At 35.2% G+C, this 20,768-nt stretch overlaps 1 long non-coding RNA gene across 2 annotated transcripts in view; it reads right to left on the bottom strand.

Moving 5' to 3' along the window:
* LOC112655883 (uncharacterized) overlaps positions 1 to 20,768 on the bottom strand; it is a 41,326-nt gene that overhangs the window by 2,183 nt on the left and 18,375 nt on the right. Inside the window, exons 2-3 of one of the 2 annotated variants that reach the window (XR_007404874.1) lie at positions 9,720 to 9,888; positions 1,664 to 1,805 (exon numbers count right to left, since the gene is read on the bottom strand). This is a non-coding gene — a long non-coding RNA (uncharacterized LOC112655883). Of the gene's footprint in view, positions 1 to 1,663; positions 1,806 to 9,719; positions 12,335 to 20,768 lie in introns of those variants that run through there. The other variant, XR_003133935.3, reaches the window with a different exon arrangement.

Raw genomic sequence — 20,768 nt, 5'->3', positions numbered from 1 at the left:
TATGTGATTATAATTTTCTTAACAGGCATTTTATTTTTCCCTCTCGCTTGTATCCTCAAAGCCTGTGTCACTTTGATAACTAGCTTTCAAGAACAGCCAATATCCATAATTATTTATGTGAGGAAAATTGTCCTAGCTACAAGATCAATGCTTATGGTAGACTCATCTTCAACATTTTCCAATTTAAGAGTAATAGCATGTGTGTTCTTTGTAATAGTTGCATACATATGCTGATTGTAATTAGTGCATTGAGTTTTTATGTGTTATCCATTTCCCATCATATTTAATGATTATCAAATGACTACAGTAAAAAGTAAAATATAAGTGTAATGTTTCTTCTGTCACATACTTTGAACAATTAGCTCTCTGATACTATTTGATTTTAAAACAGCAGTTCAATTACTTTTTATTTAACACATTTGAAAATATTTATAAAAATACACTAATTACTTTTGCTGTTGTTTGAAATTAAATACATTTTGTTTTAAAAGGAAAACATGTAGACAAACTAAAACAAATTGAAAAATCAAAATAGTATAAATTTACTATGCATAAAAATACTAATAACATTTGGTGTGAATCATATTTATTGATTAAAATGTGTCATAATGTCTTGTAATGTTTATCACTCAAAATACATGTAAAATAACTTAATGTACCCCATGTAAAGAGAATTAACCTGCTACATCACTTTTAAAGTCTCATTATTCTGAAATACCATTATTTAACAAATTACTTCAAATTTGTTCAAGATACTTGTATTTCTTTGCTATAGTAATTAACTTAAAGATTAGAAGCTCTTTAAAATTAAGCTTTTCTCAACACTTTATATTTTCACATATGTTCTTAAAGTTATACGTATATGACTGCAGACTACTTTGTTCATATTGGTATTCATGTTTCAATGCCTGTACATGAACATAGTCCTTTACTGAACTGCACCCAGCATTTAATATCTGGTACTGTAATAGAAAGAAGAAATAATGTCTATATTGTTTATTTTACTTTTTTTAAAGAATTAAGTTTAAAATTGTTTCAGCTATTTTTTAGGAATAGCTTATTCATATAATTTATGTGTTTTTTACTGGTAGGCTCACTTTTCACTGATTTGAAGAAATTCTTTGCATCAAGGAAACACATATTTTATCTTTAATATATGTTGTAATCAAGCGGGGTTTTGACTTTATTTATGAGAGAGAGAGAGCACACACAGAGGCAGGGAAAAGGGCAGATGGAGGGAGTCTCAAGCAGGGCTTGATCCCATGACCATGAGATCATGACTGAGCCAAAACCAAGTCAGATGCTCAACCAGTTGAGACACTTGGGTGCCCCTTCAATCAAATGTTTTATGAGCCGCTCTTTTTTTTTTTTATTCATAGAGACAGAGAGAGAGACAAAGAGACAGAGAGAGAGAGAGGCAGAGGGAGAAAGCAGGCTCCATACAAGGAGCCTGACGTGGGACTCGATCCTGGGTCTCCAGGATCACACCCTGGGCCGAAGGCGGCGCTAAACCGCTGAGCCACCCAGGCTGCCCCTTATGAGCCAGTTTTAAATTTAGTTTACCACTTCTCAGATACATAGAAATATATTTTATTTGTGTATAGCTTATCTTCATGCTATTTGCTTTACGAGTTATGCTTAGAAAAATTAAAGCAATACTTACTTCTCTCTGTTATTTTAGTGATTTTACGTTTAAAACTTAGGTCATTCACCAATTTGAAATTTATTCTGGTATAGCTGCTGCATCTGTTTTACTCAGATTTAGAACTACTCCTGGATTTTTTGAGTCCACAAACTGCTAATTTCTGTAATATAATTGCAGATAATTTTCCATATTTTATATATCTTACACTTTAGAAAGCTCTCTATATATTGTACAAGTAATTTTTTCAAAAACATTCAAGCCACTGACTAGTATATATAACCTGTTTCACATTTTTACATCACAGCTGATGTACTCGAGCTTTGCTTCATATAGAATACAAAAAGAAAGCAACACAGAAGGAGAAAATACAAAACTATATTACACGCTCTGTTTTGAACTAAACCTAGGGAATGTCTGCATGCAAGCAGATACTCATTTCCATGGAGATGGTGAACAGGATTGAGACTCTTGGAAAGAGTACTTAAGGGTGTCTAAGTATATAAGTTTATGAAATCTCAGCATTCATCTCTTGAAGTTATTCATAATGCTGATCTGACAAAAAGTAAAAATGATGGAATAGTCACCTTTCAGACCATTACATAGAGATACACTTTCATGGCATGAAACACCTGTCAAACTAAATATGATATACAGTAATCTTTTAAAACCATTTAAATGATCTCATAAAAGATTATTTTAAATATTTTTAAGTATTTATGTTAGAGTCAAGATGAGGCTAAATGTATTGTTCTGATTAATATAAACATGATATAAATTAATTCATATTTTACCCTGTATTCTGTGGAAACATTTGAAAACAATCCCTCAGGCTCATTTCATTTCTAATTGTGTTTTCTTCTGTAACTTAATAACACCTGTTGGTAGAGATTCCCCTGGGGGATGGCAAGCCACTTTCCAATCTTGAGTCATTCAGTTAGGCAACAGTGGGATGCAGGTGGGCAATGTCCTCCAAAGCAGGATTCAATTCCACTCACTGTTATACATGATTTCCATAAACCCCCACCCCCTCAAAATAGAATTTATCATTTTATCCAAATTTGCATTGGATGAACTCAAAGGATGTCCTGGAAGCCTTGTTGGCTCCTTTTTCCTAGAATCCACATCCCTCCAGCAGCCACCAGAAGCTCCCCTGTTTCTTTTTTTTTTAAGTCATCCCATGAGTGGGGCTACAGGAACCAGGATACATATTTATAAACATATATATAATAAGCATTTACAATTGTTCTCATTCTGTGGGATTCTTATGTCTGGATGAATGATCCTCCAACTACCACTCAACTATATGATGACCAAGAGCCTGAGCAGGAGAGATAAACAATTGAACTTGTTATTTAATGAATTTCCCATGGATCTCACAAAGTTACTATAAAAGGGAGAAGAAAAACAATTCTATACTCCTTTCCATGCATTCGGGGACACTTGCTTGAAATTTATTTTTATTAGTATAATAGACTCTTCACACTATTATCAATCCTTAAATTATGACCTAATATAGCAGTGTATCCTGGCTTTTTGTTTTTGTCCTCTCTTAATATATAGTAATTTATTACACAATCTTAATATTACCTTCCTATTTTAATATTACCTTCTGTTTTCACTCCCCTTGATGTGTTTCCCTTCCCTCCTCCTTCTCTCATCTTTTTTTTTCAAGAATGATAGGCAATATGTAGTAATTCCTGATGGTCCTAGATTTTCAAGTATATTTAAAGACAGGCCCATGCATCCAGGAACATAAAAATATGCCAGTTGGTTGATACCTTTATCTTTCTATTCAGTTGCCCTCTTTTATCTGTAAGGATTGAATCCTGACCCATACTTCTTTAAAAAAATATTTTATTTTATTTATTCATGAGAGAGAGAGAGAGAGACAGAGGGAGAAGCAGGCTCTCTGTGCGGAGCCTGAGGCGGGATTTGATCCCAGGATATGGGATCACGACCTGAGCCAAAGGCAGATGCTAAACGACTGAGCCACCCAAGTGCCCCCTGCCCATTCTTCTTAAGTGTTATTTGTAGAAGCCTCTGGAGCAGGTTGTCAACCACAGCCTTCTATAGCACTAACAATCACTCCGCACATGATTTTCATAACCACTGAAGTGGGTATCATAATGCAAACTGAGGAGTCAGGCTACTGGATAAAACCTGTGTTGTGGGGATCCCTGGGTAGCTCAGCGGTTTAGCGCCTGCCTTCCGCCCCAGGGCGTAGTTCTGGAGTCCCGGGATCAAGTCCCATGTCGAGCTCCCTGCATGGAGCCTGCTTCTCCCTCTGCCTGTGTCTCTGTCTCTGTCTCTGTCTCTCTCTCTCTCTGCGTCTTTCATGAATAATAATAATAATTAAAAAAAAAAAAAACTGTGTTGATTCCTCAGGTCCTCAGGGCCAGCTACTGGTACTTATAAGGAAGAAAGCTACCCTGCCCACACCAGACTAGAGTAGGATGCCCTGCAGTTGCTGAGGGGTCCTGTAACCAAGGACTTGGGCTCAGGGTGGCTTTGCCTTCCCAGCCCCTGGGCCTTCATTTCTAGGTTTCTTTATCTAAGGCCTTGGGGAGAGGTCCTCTTCAGGAACCTCTGTTGTTGCCTCCTTGTGGAAGAAAGGGGAAATTCTTGAAGACACTCTCCTTCACTCTGCCTCAGTACTCTTCTACTCCTAGCTCTTCCCTTGACCACACCACTTCCCCCACTCCAAAATCCATAAAACTGCTGAAGCCTTCTGTTCAGGACTACCTCAACAGTGGGATGATCCCTCCGTTCATGCTGATCCACGTGACCGTCAACCTAGATGCCATTCTGTGTTGAAAAACGGAACATGGGGAGTTGGGGCTACCTCTGGGTTTAGGTTGCTGTTTATACCCCTGTAGAATTAAAAGTCTTAACTGTTCTACATTGTTGCATTAATTGGCCACTCCAGCACCTGATAGTTCTGGTCTCTCCCACATCAGTTGGGCTTCTGACATAAACATCCATAACTCTGAGGATGAAATAGCAACATATTAAACTAAGGAATCCATAGAAGCAATTGACCCCAATGCCAAACATCGTTAGCTTAAGCGTGCTCAGCATCATGTATTGCTGATTCCCATAGATTTCTAATATGCACTTTAGCCATCTGTTACTATACCGATGGCCGTATCAATCATGTGTTCTCATACTACTGAAACTTATCAGCATTCCATCTTCTTTCCCTTCTTATTTGTATTCTATTTCTTCTTTCTTTGGAAGGAAAAAATATAATCATTGCCAAATCCCTTGGCAATTGACCTTATGCCAAAAAACATTTAGTTCATGCATAATCTGGTGATGTATGTCATGGAAGCTCAGGGAAGAGAGTCAGGGCTATGAAAGAATTAATATAAAAGTATTTCTCCAGTTGATTGCAAGCCTTCAAGGTGAAAGTCATGTTTGTTTAACTGCAAAGCATGACTAATAATGATAGTTTAGTTAACTGCTCTAGGAAAGCTCTTGGTACACATATGAATATGATATAAATTTTAATTTTTTTTTGAGAGAGAGTGCTTGTGCAAGCTGAGATTGGGGGAGGTGGAGAGGGCACAGGGAGAGGGAGACAGAATCCTTAGGTCATGACCTGAGCCAAAATCCAGAGTTAAAGGTTTAGCCTAATTGAGCCCTCCAGGTGCCCTGAATATGACATAAATTTTAAAGCACATGTATTTCTAAATCTGGTCAAATACTGATTTCTCTCATACAGGAATTCAATAAAGTTTGTCAAATATTAATTATGGTATAATTATCTCTATAATGGAATGATTATTTCTATAATCTATTTCTATGGAGAATATTCATAAGATTATAAATTTTAGTTACATAAATTATTTTTCATAATCTCATATTACATATAAAATTAATAAAATATTTAAATACAGATTTATAGTTTTGATCACTTAATTCAATAAAATGATAAAATCATTAAAAAGATTTCTAGTTTTCGGGATCCCTGGTGGCTCAGCGGTTTGGCGCCTGCCTTTGGCCCAGTGCGTGATCCTGGAGACCCGGGATCGAGTCCCACATTGGGCTCTCGGTGCATGGAGCCTGCTTCTTCCTCTGCCTGTGTCTCTGCCTCTCTCTCTCTGTGACTATCATAAATAAATAAAAATTAAAAAAAAAAAGATTTCTAGTTTTGAAATAATTTTGTTGTATAACAAATATATGTATTTCTAAGTACATATATATGTATATGTACTTATCTCAATGTATACATATTACATATTGCTAAGTACATATTAAAATTTTATATATTTGTATTTGATCTAGAAATCTATTTGAAGAATATTACTTGTTAAACTTTTTTTACTGTGATTTACAAGTTATTACTTGTAATGATAGCAGCAAAGTTAGATATGAAATTGTGCCAGAGATTTATGATAAATTCTAAATTCTGGTTGGTCTGCTCTTGTGACTCTGTTTGAAATGTTATTTAACTACATTGTTAAGGTTTGGAAAAGTAGTTTTTAAATGAAACTCAGTTTATGGTAAAATAAAATATACCAGGAAGACAGAAACTATCACATTGTAAAATGAAAAACAATCATTAGAAGAGATGAGTGGGAAGATATATCTGAAAAACAAAAGAGTATGAGTAGATATAAATTTGCTTCTAATTAGAGCAGATAGTGTATTGCTTATGTTTTGATGTTTTAACTTGCATTATTTTTAAGAAGCTGTATATTATATATATATATATATATATATATATATATATATATATGTAACAAGGATCCGTAATACATGGATATAGATATAAATGAGGTCTTTGTTCCTTTGTTCTTGTTTCAAACCCTAGAAAAAATTTCTCTGCCCTGCATTCTCTCTTTCTCTTTCCTTTTCTCATGTGAATTAAAGATAGGATATTGTTTTCCAAGAGAGTCTTACTTTTTTCTGTTTCAACATTTCAATTTTAGAAGAAAAGAATAAGGGTTTTAAATTATTAAGACCAGAGACACTTGCAGAGAGTTAGTAATGTCTTCATAGAAAGAATAGACACTATACAGAGAACCAGAAAATGAAAATGGGTGGTAAAAGATAAAACTCCCGGAGAGCAGCTAAGTGCAGAACAGTACACGGTTCAGCCTGATGCAAGCCCACTCGGTTATTCTAGGAGAGTTTGACGGTGTTCTAGAAGGTAATGAAGAAGACAAAGTCATCTGTTCACCTAATCAGACAAGTGACAGGTGTGGGAAGAGACAGACGAGTAATGACAGAATATATAAATACTTCATGTAAATTCCCGTAGCTTAAAAACTGGCTAAGAGGAAAGCCACACGAAGTAGACAATGATATTTAAAACAAAGAAAATCTCTTGAAGTTTAAAAAAAAAAAAAAGAAAACCACAATTACCTAACAGCAGGTAGTAAATTATGAAACTTCTTTCTTTCAGAATGTGGTTCAAATCAAACATTCAAGATAAAATGTAAACGTTTGGAAACCTTCGGTATTATGGTTCTCTAACAGATTCAGGGAAACTTCATTTTTTTTTTTTTTTGACAATTCATTGCCTGTTTAGAGACACAAATACTTTCTAGCAAGATTGGGAATTATTTGGGTATATAAGACCAAGATGTATTCATGTTCTTGTTTTTATGACTGTCTTATGTGATGCAGAAATGTACTAAGCAATGTACAGATTACTAAAATCCCTATGGAGTAAAAAGCAATTAAGCTGAACATTTAATTTTAAATCATGAATATTTAAATCACTAAAAATATCTGACTTTTTTATGTTTTCAGCCAACCTTATAGTCTTGAATAAAATATGCTTATTTGAAGAAGTTCAGATTTTAAGAGCTTTGAACTGTATGAAACTTTCCACCATAAAGCTATCTGAATAGAAAATATGCAACTTCTCAGTAGTTTTCTTTCTGGCATTTCAAAAATATTATCAAGGAATATAGTGGTACCATATAGAAGATGAGGACACATGAATGATGGTGCTCTGTGTATACCTCATGCACCTTGTCCTTGTTATAATAAGTAATCAGATAACTTTTTGAGTATCTTAAAATGCATGCATTTTATGATTAATTCAAGTACAATCAGATTAGACTATCTTGGAAAGAACTTTTTATCTCTTCATTTATAGTGAATATCTGTACTAAAAAATGTCCCTATAGACTAACGCATAATGTTAAATAATTAAAATCTTGGGTTTCATCTCCATTGTAGTTAAATTTCCATTGTTTGATGGCCATACATAGAAGTACAACTTCAATATAGCATGAGACAGACTACTTCTACTTTATGCCCTTGATCACAAAGAAAACTCTGATGACACAGGGAAGAGAAGTATAAATTTATACCCTCTTGGGGGAGAAAATATTTTTTGGCATAATCTTCATTGGCAATTCATCAATTCTATTGCTTTCATCTATATAAAATGGAATTTTATGTTTCAGAAAGGTAGCAATTTAAAGTAAACAGTCATTTAGGCAAGATGATAAAAATGTAAGATAAAATTTGACATCAATATAATGAAGTATTTAAAAACAGAACATTTGGGACAGGCAGATGTGGGTTTCAGCATTGGCTTTGCCAATTAATTTCTTTGTGAATTTGAATGATTTACTGTCTCCAAGTTGTTTAATGGTAAATGAGGATAATAATAGCTCTTTTTGTTATTGGGTTGTATTCTTATTTAGTAGTTACATCTGTATAGTGAATTTAAATGCTTAGAATGGTGTTTGGCACTTGGCAAACACTCAATAATTATTAACTAAATTAGTACTTATGTTCAAAAGTAGTTTAAATGTTTTCAAATTTATTTGCTTGCACTTTCATAAAAACACAATACTATTTAATAAAGACAAGAAATATAGATATTGAAACAATAATTATTATTATTATAAGTTGTGTTGATGTATTGATAGACTCTTAAGATCCTCACTAGAGATTTTGAGATTAGAATCTCTGTTTAGTTGCTATTCTCTAAACCACGCAGAGTAATTAAAAATATACCTTTTCATTATATGTTACAAATATACTTTAAAAATTAAAGAAGGCACTACTGCTAGGATTTTATGGTGCACTAAGGATGATGTTAAATTCCTAAATTGCGCCTTCATACCCCAGAATAATTTGCACCAATTTCTGACAATTGTTTGAAGGTATTAAATAGATGACAACCTTATTAACAAAACTTTTACCTAATACAAATCACCCTTCTTGATTTTTGGAGATCTTATTTTTAATATGATTCCACAGAGAAATTGAAGATGATTGAGAGGCTTGTCAAGAAGCTCCTCTGGCACAAACTTTTCTAATTTTCTTCCTTCTTTTTTTAACCCTTTCAAGTTTGAGTTAATGCCTAATTTTTAAAGAGGATTGATGAGGTATTTTGTCATGTAATCTTTTCAAGAAGCAACTCTCACTATATAATGATATGAATTTGACATGTAAAGGACATATATATCTCAAAATCACTTACCAATAAGGCAGAAATGTAACGACAAACCACAGTAAATTAAATAAGAAGGTAATGGGGTATAGATTGTAAATTGAAATACATCTATTCTTCCTAATAAACACGGACCCTTTTTTTTCTGACTTATTTTGTGTACGTATGCATGATGATAAGGCACTATCTTCAGATTTGACTGGTTTGATTCTGTTGATTCTGTTTGTTTTGGACATTTAACTTCTCTAATTTTTTTAAAAATTTCTTTCCACTTATAAATGGGTTTTATATATCTGAGACACTGTTTTCCTTATATGTTTCTCAAATCAGTTTAATTAATAATTCAGTTACAGTAAAAAGAGTTTACTTATATTTAAGTTGCTCCTGGGGATCCCTGGGTGGCGCAGCAGTTTAGCGCCTGCCTTTGGCCCAGGGCGTGATCCCGGAAACCCGGGATCGAGTCCCACGTCGGACTCCCGGTGCATGGAGCCTGTGTCTCTGCCTCTCTCTCTCTCTCTCTCACTGTGTGCCTATCATGAATAAATAAAATAAAAAAAATATTTTTTTTAAATTTATGTTGTTCCTGACACTTCAGGTATTGCCTGGTAGAATTTTACTCTGCTTTTTATTTTTTTCTTCATTTTCACTTACTGATTTGGTGTTTCACCACAGAGTATTTGTCTTCCAATGTGAAGATCCTTTGTATCTCTTATTATAGATGCTCTAGTAGTCTTTCAAATAGTGTTCTCACCAACTCCACAAAAAGTAGACTACTCCATATCTTCCAAAAACCTCTATTTGATTCCTTACTGTGAGATTTCTATTTTGGAAAGAAAATACATTAAAGGAAATGCCATTTTCTCACTTATAGAGTCACTCTCTACTAGTGAGCTAGGTTTTAGAAACATTGCAAAAACAGGATTTTGAATTGAAATTATATTATCACCCCGGAATTCAAATGTATACATGTTAACCTTTTAAAGTGACTCTATTTTATTAAAACAAATTTATTTTTATGAAGTTATGTTGAACTTCTACCAAATATTGTTTCTATTAAATTATTTTATATATTCTTGAAGTTATCCCAGCCAAAATTTACATATATGGTCTGTAGTTTCTAGGATCCTTTTTGGATCTCTTCTAGTAAGTACAAGTTTTATTTTAAGATCTCAACTAATTCTGGATGCCTGGGTGGCTCAGCAGTTGAGCACCTGCCCTTGTCTCAGGGCATGACCTTGGGGTCCCCAGATAGAGTCCCGCATTGGGCTTCCTACATGGAACCTGCTTCTCCTTCTGCCCATGTCTCTGCCTCTTTCTCTCTGTATCTCTCATGAATAAATAAATAAAATCTTAAAAAAATAAAATCTCGACTAATTCTTCAATGCACTGGGTAACTGTTCTAACAAATAGTTCCATTAAGTTACCTCCAAATTTTGGTACTTGCAGCAGCATATTGGTGTTGGACAATAGTACCAGTTAAATATAAATGCTCCTCCTTATTTTTTACAGCTTGCTTTAGTTCTCAAACCCATCTCCTTTAAATGATAATAAAATAATTGGACCTTGAATTAACTTAAGGCTATCTAATATAGGGCAGCCCCGGCGCAGTGGTTTAGCGCCGCCTGCAGCCCAGGGCGTGATCCTGGGGATACTGGATCGAGTCCCACGTCGGGCTCCCTGCATGGAGCCTGTGTCTCTGCGCTTCTCTCTCTCTCTGTCTCTATGAATAAATAAATAAAATCTTTTAAAAAAAGATTAATATATAATATCAGAAAATAGAAGTTAAATAATATTTCTATATGTATTTATTTCCTATAGCTGCTGTAACAAACCAACACAAATTTAGGAACTTAATCTCTTACAGTTCTAGGTATCAGAAGTCCAAAAGGAGTCTTGGGGCGCCGGGGTGGCTCAGTCAATTGAGAGTCCAACTCTTGATTTCTGCTCAGGTCAGGATCTCAGGGTCCTGAGATTGAGTCCCAAGACAGGCTCCTTGCTTGGTGTAGAATCTCTGCTTGAGATCTTTTTCTCCCTCTCCCTCTGCCCCTTCTCCCACTTGTGCATGTGTGTTTTCTTTCTCTCTCTCAAATAAACAAATAAAATCTTAAAAAAAAAAAAAAGTCCAGAAGGCGTCTTTATGAGTTAAAATCAAGTTGTTGATAGGTCCAGTTCCTACTTCAGTTTTTAGGGTAAAATTCTTACCTATTTCAGGTTCTGGAGACTGCCAGCGTTGCGTGGATGTACCACTTCAACCCATCTCTCTTTCCATTCTCTTATCCCTCCTTTTCTTTTTCTCTTTTTAAGATTGTATTTATTTGTTCATGAGAGACACACAGAGAGAGAGGCAGAGACACAGGCAGAGGGAGAAGCGGGTTTCCTACGGGGAGCCTGATGTGGGACTGGATTCCAGGACCCCGGGATCAAGACCTGAGCCAAAGAGAGAAGCTCAAACACTTAACGCTCAACCACTTAGCCACCCAGGTGTCCCATCTCCTTTTACTTTTCTTACCTCCTGCTTATAAGAACCTTTTACATTTAGGGTCCATCTTGATAACCAAGGATAATCTGTCCACCTCAAACATTTTAACTTGATGACCCTTCAACCAGGTAAAATAGTTCATTCGCAGTTTCCAAATTCCAGGAATTAGGAAGTAGATATTTTTGGTGGGACTGGAGGGAGCCTTAATTACTTCATCACAGTCAATATTAAAGTATAAAGCATGAGAAATATCACTACCATAAAAAATAAACTAGCATTCAGTGAAAATATCTACCAGTTAGAATTAGGATTCTGCATCAATATTTATTGAGTGTGCATTGTGTTGCTAGATACTGCAAGATACAATACAGTTTTGCAGGCCAAAGTGAAAGATCCCATGATATTTACTACAGTTTCAGGATTATTGCCTATTTACTTAAATCTAAAAATTTAAATCTAAATATTCCTCATTTATGCATAGTTTGTTTAGTCGTTCCACATTAATTAGAAAAGTGAATTTTAAGTGGGTGATATATGATATGGTAGGATCATTATGAGATTAACAGCCAAATAGTTTTAGTTTGCTCCCTGGCCTTGTTTTTCTGGCTAGCTTCGCAAACTCTCAATTCTTTTTTACAAAACAGAGATAGTAGATAAATGTCCAGACGTTTTTGTAAGAATAAAGTAAAATAATTTTTCAAAGCACCTAGCTTGTTTTATGGTGTATGAGAAATGTCCAATACTTGTTAGACCACTTACCTGTATGATAAGAACAGTTTATAATAAATTTGCCTAATTTTTTTTAAAGATTTTATTTATTTATTCATGAAAGACAGAGAGAGAGAGAGGCAGGCAGAGACACAGGCAGAGGGAGAAGCAGGCTCCATGCAGGGAGCCTGACATGGGACTCGATCCAGGGTCTTCAGGATTAGGCCCGGGCTGAAGGCGGCGCTAAACCACTGAGCCACCTGGGCTGCCCCAAATTTGCCTAATTTTTAAAGAAAATTGCATTCTTAAAATTGCTGAGATACTCTTCTACCACTCTGTCATCTGCAAGTGAAACTAAATTCAAGTATCTTGACATGTAATGTATGTTAGTTTCGCATAACATCATTCAATGTTCTGTGTTATACATGGATGATATGCTATCAACATATAATATAAAAATAACTTTGGGGCAGCCTGGGTGGCTGAGTGGTTTAGAGCCGCCTTCCTCTCAGGGCATGATCCTGGAGACCAGGGATCGAGTCCCACATCTGGCTCCCTGCATGGAGCCTGCTTCCCCCTCTGCCTGTGTCTCTACCTCCCTCTCTCTCTCTCTGTCTCTCATGAATAAATAAATAAAATCTTAAAAAAATAAAAAAATAAACAACTTTGAATTGTTTACATTTTTAAATTTCAGAATATCATATGGGAAAATTCAAAATGGAATTTATGTTGAAAAACTGAGTATGGAAATTAGTAAGTGAGCACAGATATATGGGTGTGACAATTACAGTTAGCTTAGACCTTCCAGGACCATGTAGAGGTCAGGCAGCTCATAACAAACTCTATTTTTTCACTGTACTTTGTGATTGTGACATCTATTTCTGCAACAATATTTTAAAATTTGAATTTTTTAACAATATAGTACAAGAAGAAACTAAAAAAGACACTTAAGGAAATTTTTAAAAAGAAATTAATTCATTAGGTGGAGTACTCAGTAATAAGACACTAAAATGTGGGAGGCCTGGGTGGCTTGGTGGTGGAGCATCTGACTTTGGGTCAGGGTGTGATCCCAGGATCTGGGATCTAGTCCCACATCTGGCTCCTTGCACGGAGCCTGCCTCTCCCTTTGCCTCTGTCTCTGCCTCTTTCTGTGTCTCTCATGAATAAATAAATAAAATCTTCAAAAAAAAAAGAGACACTAAAATGATTATATATATATATATTCTTTTTGGCCTGGAAATAAAGGAGCTAATAGAATATCACTGATGTTTCTAAAATTAAAAAAAAAAAAAGGAAGAGAGAGAGAAAAATAGAAACAGGGACAGAGAGACTGAAAGAAAGCTAGAATATAGTCATAAATAGTAGTAAGTTATTATAAAAGTCCAAAACTATTAATATATTTGCTATTTATTCAAGATGCATGTAAATCAGAAGACAACTATTCCGCAAAATTCCTTTTGTCTTCTTCTCTCTCCTTCCTTTTCCCTTTATATCTAGTAGATAGGTTCCCATGTTATTAACCAAAAAAAAAAAAAAAAAAAAAAGGTTTTAGCTTACGTCCATCCTAGTATTACTATGCAAGCTTCTAAGGTCTGAAATTGCTATTGATTTCTTTTTCCTAATTTCTATATACTATCTGACACATTGCATGAACCAAATAATGTTCATAATGCATGAGCAATCCTTCAGAAAACAAAAAGAAATAAAGTCATCCAAATTGTCAAGGAAGAAATAAAAATTTCACTATTTCTAGAGTATATAGAAAACTTGAAACACTTGAACAAAAAATTGCTAAAAATGATACATGAATTCAGTCAAGTCATAGGATACAAAATCCACACACACAGAAATTTGTTGCATTTATGTACACCGATATTGAAACAGCAGAAAGAGAAATCAAGGAAACCATCCCATTTACAATTGTACCAAAAATTATAAGATTCTTAGGACTAAACCTAATCAAAGAGGTAAAAGATCTGTACTCTGAAAACTAGAGAACACTTATGAAGAAATTCAAGATCACATACACACACACAAAACAAACAAACAAACAAACAAACAAAAAAACAGAAAGACATCCCATGCTCATGGATTGGAAGAAAAAATACTGTTAACATATCAATACTATCCACAGCAATCTATACATTTAATGCAATCTTTATCAAAATACCACCAGCATTTTTCATAGAGCCAGAACAAACAATTATAAAATTTGTATGGAATCACAAAAGACCCTAAATAACCAAAGCAAACTTGGGAGAAAAAAAAAAAAAAAAAACTGGAGGCATCATAATTCCTGACTTCAAGTTATATTATAAAGCTGTAGTGATCAAGCCAGTGTGGTACTGGCACAAAAACAAACACATGAATCAGTAGAATAGAATAGAAAACTCAGAAATGGGGGTGCCTGGGTGGCTCAGTTGATTAAGCATACAGCTCTTGATCTCAGCTTAGGTCTTGATCTCAGGTTCATGAGATCAAGACCCACATTGGGCTTCACAATGGGTATGGAACCTACTTACAAAATAAAGAAAACCCAGAAATGGATCCACACTATATGATTAACTTCTCTTCGACAAAGCAGGAAAGAATATCCAGTGGAAAAAAGAGTCTATTCAACAAATGGTATTGGAAAATTAGCAACATGCAGAAAATGAAACTGGACAATCCTTTTATACCATACACAAAAATAATTTCAAAATGGATGAAAGACCTAAATGTGAGACAGGAAGCCATTATAATCCTAGAGGATAACATAGGCAATAACCTCTTTCATATTGGCCATAACAACTTCTTACTAGATGTGTCTCCTGAGGCAAGGGGATTAAAAGGACTTGACTTCAAGATAAAAAGCTTCTGCATAGTGAAGGACAAAATCTACAAAACTAAAAGGCAACCTTCAAAATGTGAGAAGGTATTTGCAAATGACATATCTAGTAAAGGGTAGGTATCCAAAACAGGTAAAGAACTCATGAAACTCAACACTCAAAAAGTGAATATTCTAGTTAAAAAATAGAAGACATGAATAGTCACTTTTTCAAAGACATAGAATTGACAAATAGGTACATGAAAATATGCTCAGCATCACTCATCATAAATGAAATACAAATCTAAACAACAACGAGATATCACCTCATATCTGTCAGAATGGCTAAAATTAACAACACAAGAACAACAAGTGTTGATGAGGATGCAGAGAAAGAAGAACCCTTATATTGTTGATGGGAATGCAAACTGGTGCAGACACTCTGGAAAACACTATGGAGCTTCCTCAGTAGGTTAAAAATAGAACTGCCCTATGACTCAGCAATTGCACTACCAGGTATTTACTGAAATGATACAAAAATTCTAATTCAAAGGGATACATGCACCTCAATGTTTGTAGCACCATTATTAAGAATAGCTAAATTATGTAAAGAGCCTAAATGTCCATTAATGGCTAAAGAAGTGACACACACACACACACACACACACACACACTGAAATATTACATAGCCATTAAAAAGAATGAAATCCTGGTACTTGCAATGATGTGGATGGAGCTAGAGAGTATTATGCTAAGCGAAATAAGTCAGTCAGAGAAAGACAAATATTTTATGATTTCCCTCATATGTGGAATGTAGGAAACTAAACAGATAACATGGCAGGGGTGGGGTGGGGGTTGTGGAGATAGGCAAACCATAAAAACAGACTCTTAAATATAGAGAAAAAAAATGAGGGTTACTGGAGGCGAGGTGGGCAGGGGGACTAGTTAAATTGATGATGGGTATTCAGGAGGGCACTTGTGATGAGCACTGGGTATTGTATGTAAGTGATGAATCACTAATCTCTACACCTGAAACTCGTATTTACACTGTATGTTAACTAACTGTAATTTAAATAAAAAATTGAAGGAAAAAAAAAAAGCTGCTATATCAGAAGTAGTCAAAAGCAGCGATAGGGATGGCACAGACAACCAACCAGATAATATCCTGGAATAGCCCTTGGCTACAATAGACTAATTAGTCTGACTAATGGGTTACACCCTTCTCTTTAGTTTGTTTGTTTATTTATTTATTTATTTATTTATTTATTTATTTATTTATTTATTTTTGAGAGTCCATTATACGCCAGGGGAGACAGAAAGAGAATCTTAAGCAGGCTTATGACCCTGAGATCATGACCTGAGTTGAAACCAAGAGTTGGATGCTTAATTGACTAAGTCACCCATGCGCTCTGATTACACTCTTCTAAATAGTTTGTTTTGGATCTTATATTTTGGAGTGTTAAAACATTTGAAATAAAATTTGTTTTTTTTAAATGACATTGTATTTTATAACTAAAATAAATACCTCAGATTGAAATTAGGATTATATGTAGTTTAATAAACAATTATAAGTTCAATATAGTCCTTGATCCAACTATAAGGGAAAAAAAGTATACTTTTACCAGCTACGAAGGATATGGGAGGACATGATATTCCTGGATATAACCATATAATTTCAAAGTCATAACTAAAAGAACAAATCAAAACAAAGCTGGTTATCTTGCATTATAAAACATCTGAAATGAAAGTTATTTCAAGTATCAGTATAAGCAAAGCAACAGAGAATAACTGCCATTTAAAAAAATCAGAAACAAAAATCTGAACGGTGGTATTATGTTTAGTTTATCAGAAGAATGCTCTGTTCAGAGTTTCCAAAATTAGAAGATTTTATACGGAATAAATGCAGCCTGAGATTAGTATTGGATTAAAGCATCTGAAAACTAAGAATCTCCGTCATAGTATTTCTCCTCCTCTGTTATTTTAATCCTAATGTGTATGTTGTTATAATAAGAAATGAGTCCCAAATCAAATGGGCTCTAAGTAGCCTAATGCTAGTGTGTCCTTTCTTCTAGGTACTTTCAAGGCTGAGTCAGGACTTATTTTTTCTCTATGGTCATAATTTCATTGTCTTACAGGTGATACATCCACGGCTGCTGCTTCTGACCAACTGCTGCTGACATCAATTTTTGTTTCCTAATAGGGATGTAGCTATGCCTATTTTTGAATGTTTTTTTTTTTTTTTTTTCTGCATGGCACTTAGCCCAGAGAGAAATACTTTATTTTCCTAGGTGTTCTTGACCTCCCAAATCAAATGACCCTCCTCAAAATTCCTCTGATCCTACATATACATCTGTTCTCTTGTCTTTCTCCAGTTTCATCACTCACAGGCTCTGAACTACTTTCAAATGCATCCTGCACTGTTAAACTTCGTCCATCCTAAGAGATTCTTGCCCTGCATTACTTCCTCCACTCCCCCTTTCCTAACCTCTTCCACTTCAACTTATCTCAAAACTACATGCTCTTCCAGTTTCCATTTAATCGCCCACTAATAGGATTCAGCCTGACATTATACTAAGGCATAGAGGATAGAAAGGTGAATAAAACCTCATCCTCTCCTGGGAAAGGTCATGTTCCAGCATGAGAAAATGACAGAAATCCATTATTATTATATAGGACTGATGAGATCATTATAAGAGATAGACATCAGATTTAATGGCGCACAAGAAATGGACCTTATTTGAATATGATGCTTAGAAAGTGGTGAATCATAAGGAAGGCCTTCCTGCTTAAGGTTTGAACAGGAAGAGAAAGAAGACATTCTGGGAAAGGAGCACTATCACCCAAAGACAGGGAGGCAAGACGTTTATGCTGTTGGGAGAGTGTGTGGAGAAGTGAGGCAAGAGCTTGAATGATAATAATCTTATTTACCATCTTAAAAGCTTTGGCCTTTTCCCCTGAAGGATATGTCAGAGAGTTTTTAATCATGGGAATGACACAATCAGATTTGCAATTTGTACAAGTTACTCTGATAAAAGTGTGGAAGAGTGAATGGAGGTAGACAATTTTATAGTAAAATGTCAAACAAAATAATAATTGATGAAGTTGAACCCTTGTCTTCTGCCATATACCAAAAACAGAAACAAGCAAAAAAACCTCAAAATCGCTTACAGACCAAAAGGTAAGAGCTAAAACTATAAAACTCGCAGAAGAAAACATAGAGGGAAATCTTCATAGGTATTGGATATGGCAATGATTTCTTAGGTATGCTACCAAAAGCATAGACAACAAAAGAAAATATAAATAAAGGGGACTGCATCTAAATTAAACATTTTAGGACATCTTAGGACACTCTCAACAAGATAAAATGATAACACAAAAATGGGAGAAAATACTTACAAAACATCTATCTAGTGAGAGATTATTATCTAGAATGTATTAAGAACTTCTGCAATTTGGGACGCCTGGGTGGCTCAGCAGTTGAACATCTGCCTTCTGCTCAGGGAGTGATGCCAGAGTCCCAGGATGGAGTCCCACATCAGGCTCTCTGCATGGAGCCTCTTCTCTCTCTGCCTGTGTCTCTGCCTCTCTCTCTCTCTCTCTCTCTCTCTCTGTGTGTCTCATAAATAAATGAATAAAAGTCTTTAAAAAATAAAAAAAAGAACTTCTGCAATTCAACAATTTAAAAAACCTAGTTAAGGGCAGCCCTGGTGGCTCAACAGTTCAGCGTTGTCTTCAGCCCAGGGCATGATCCTGGAGACCCAGGAAGTCCCACATCGGGCTCCCTGCATGGAGCCTGCTTCTCTCTCTGCCTATGTCTCTGCCCCTCTCTCTCTCTGTGTCTCTCGTGAATAGATAAATGAAATCTTAAAAAAAAAACAAAACTAGTTAAAATGGATAAAGCACTTGAATAGACGTTTCTGTAAAGAAAATATAAATATGACCAATAAACATGTGAAAATATGTCCAACATCAGTAGCATTAGGGAAATGCAAATCAAAATCATAATCATATACTCCTATATACCTATTAAGATGGTCACCATTCAAAACAGAAGCAAAAATAAAATATAACAAATGTCAGTGAAGATGTAGATAAATTGGAAGCTTTGTGCACTTCTGGTTGGGTTGGAAAATGATGTAGCTGGTATAGAAAATAGAACAGCATTTCTTCAAGAAATTGAAAGTAGAACTACATATGATCCAGCATATATAGAACTACATATGATCCCACTTCTGGGCATGTGCATGAAATAATAGAAAGCAGGGCCTCAAACAAATATTTGTACATCTATGTTCATACCAGCATTATTCACCATACCAAGAAGTAGAAATAAACCAAGTATCTACCAAGAAGTGAATGGATAAACAAAATGTCACACACACAGACACACACAGACACACAGACACACACACACACACACACAGGAATATTATTTAGCCCTAAAAAGGAAGGGAATTCTGACAGACACTACAGCATAAATAGACCATGAAGAGCTTAGTCTAATGAGATGAACTGGTCACAAAAGGACAAATACTACATGATTCTACTTAAACGAAGTACCCAGAGTAGTCAGATTCATAAAGATAGAAAGTAGAATGGTGGTTATAGGGAGCTAAGGGAGAAAAGGAATTACAGCAGAGGGTTACTGTTTTAATGGATCTAGAGTTTAAGTTTAGGAAGATTAAAAGTGTTCTGGAGATGCATGGTGGTGTGGTTGTACAGCAGTGTGACTATACTTAATGCCAGTGAATTGTATACGTAAAAGTGGTTAAATGGTAAGCTTTATTATATGGACATTTTGTCACAATTTAAAAAGAGCAAATATGGGGCACCTGAGTGGCTTAGTCGGTTAAGCATCCATCTTCAGCTCAGGTCATGATCCTAGGGTCCTGGGATGGAGCCCCACATTGAGCTCCCTGCTTAGTGAAGAGTCTGCTCCTCCTTCCTGCTTGTGTGTACTCTCTCTCTCTCTGTATCTCTCTCTCAAATACACAAAATCTTGAAAAGGAAGGAAGGAAGGAAGGAAGGAAGGAAGGAAGAATGCAAGCTAGCAAGCTAATATATGCTATAAATTTGAACATTATTATCAAAGATAAAATAGTGATATATAAAAAATAAAATGGCAGCATATGAAGAAAGATAAGGGTAAACAAAAAGCACCTAGTATGGGTTGATTCTACTTTCCTGGCCTCCTTCTACATTTTCAGCAGTGACAGACTACATATCCCAGAGGAAGTACATAGGGTTCTCTTTCACATGTCAAGAACCGCTGACCAGATGGATCAGAATGATGGCGGTGGAATGAGGGTTCTCCAAAGTGTCTCAAGTTTTAATAAGGTCCCTAAATGACTCAAAACCTTCAGAACAATAAAACTGGAGAGAAAAGTAAGATTAGAAGAATGAATTTAGACATCTGGAGTATACCAACATTAAGGGGAAGAGGGACAAGTGATATTCAACATGGAGATAGAAAAAGTGACCAAGCAGATGTACGATGAATCATAAGAGGTAGCTGGAAACTCACCAAACATATTTGTGAAACAAGGGAGCAATTAACTGTGTCAAATGCAGCAGGGAATTCCACAAGATAAAAATTATGTATAATGGGTTTTAAAAAAATAGGCTATTACTAGTCACATTAGCAAGTGCATTGTCAAAATAGCTATAGAATCATAAATCCAAATGACCTGGTTTGAGGGAAAGACCA

Source organism: Canis lupus, chromosome 22, assembly GCF_003254725.2.
Source record: "Canis lupus dingo isolate Sandy chromosome 22, ASM325472v2, whole genome shotgun sequence".
Taxonomy (NCBI): domain Eukaryota; kingdom Metazoa; phylum Chordata; class Mammalia; order Carnivora; family Canidae; genus Canis; species Canis lupus.
The sequence above is the reverse complement of the archived record's forward strand: the minus strand, read 5'-3'. Positions and strand labels throughout refer to the sequence as shown.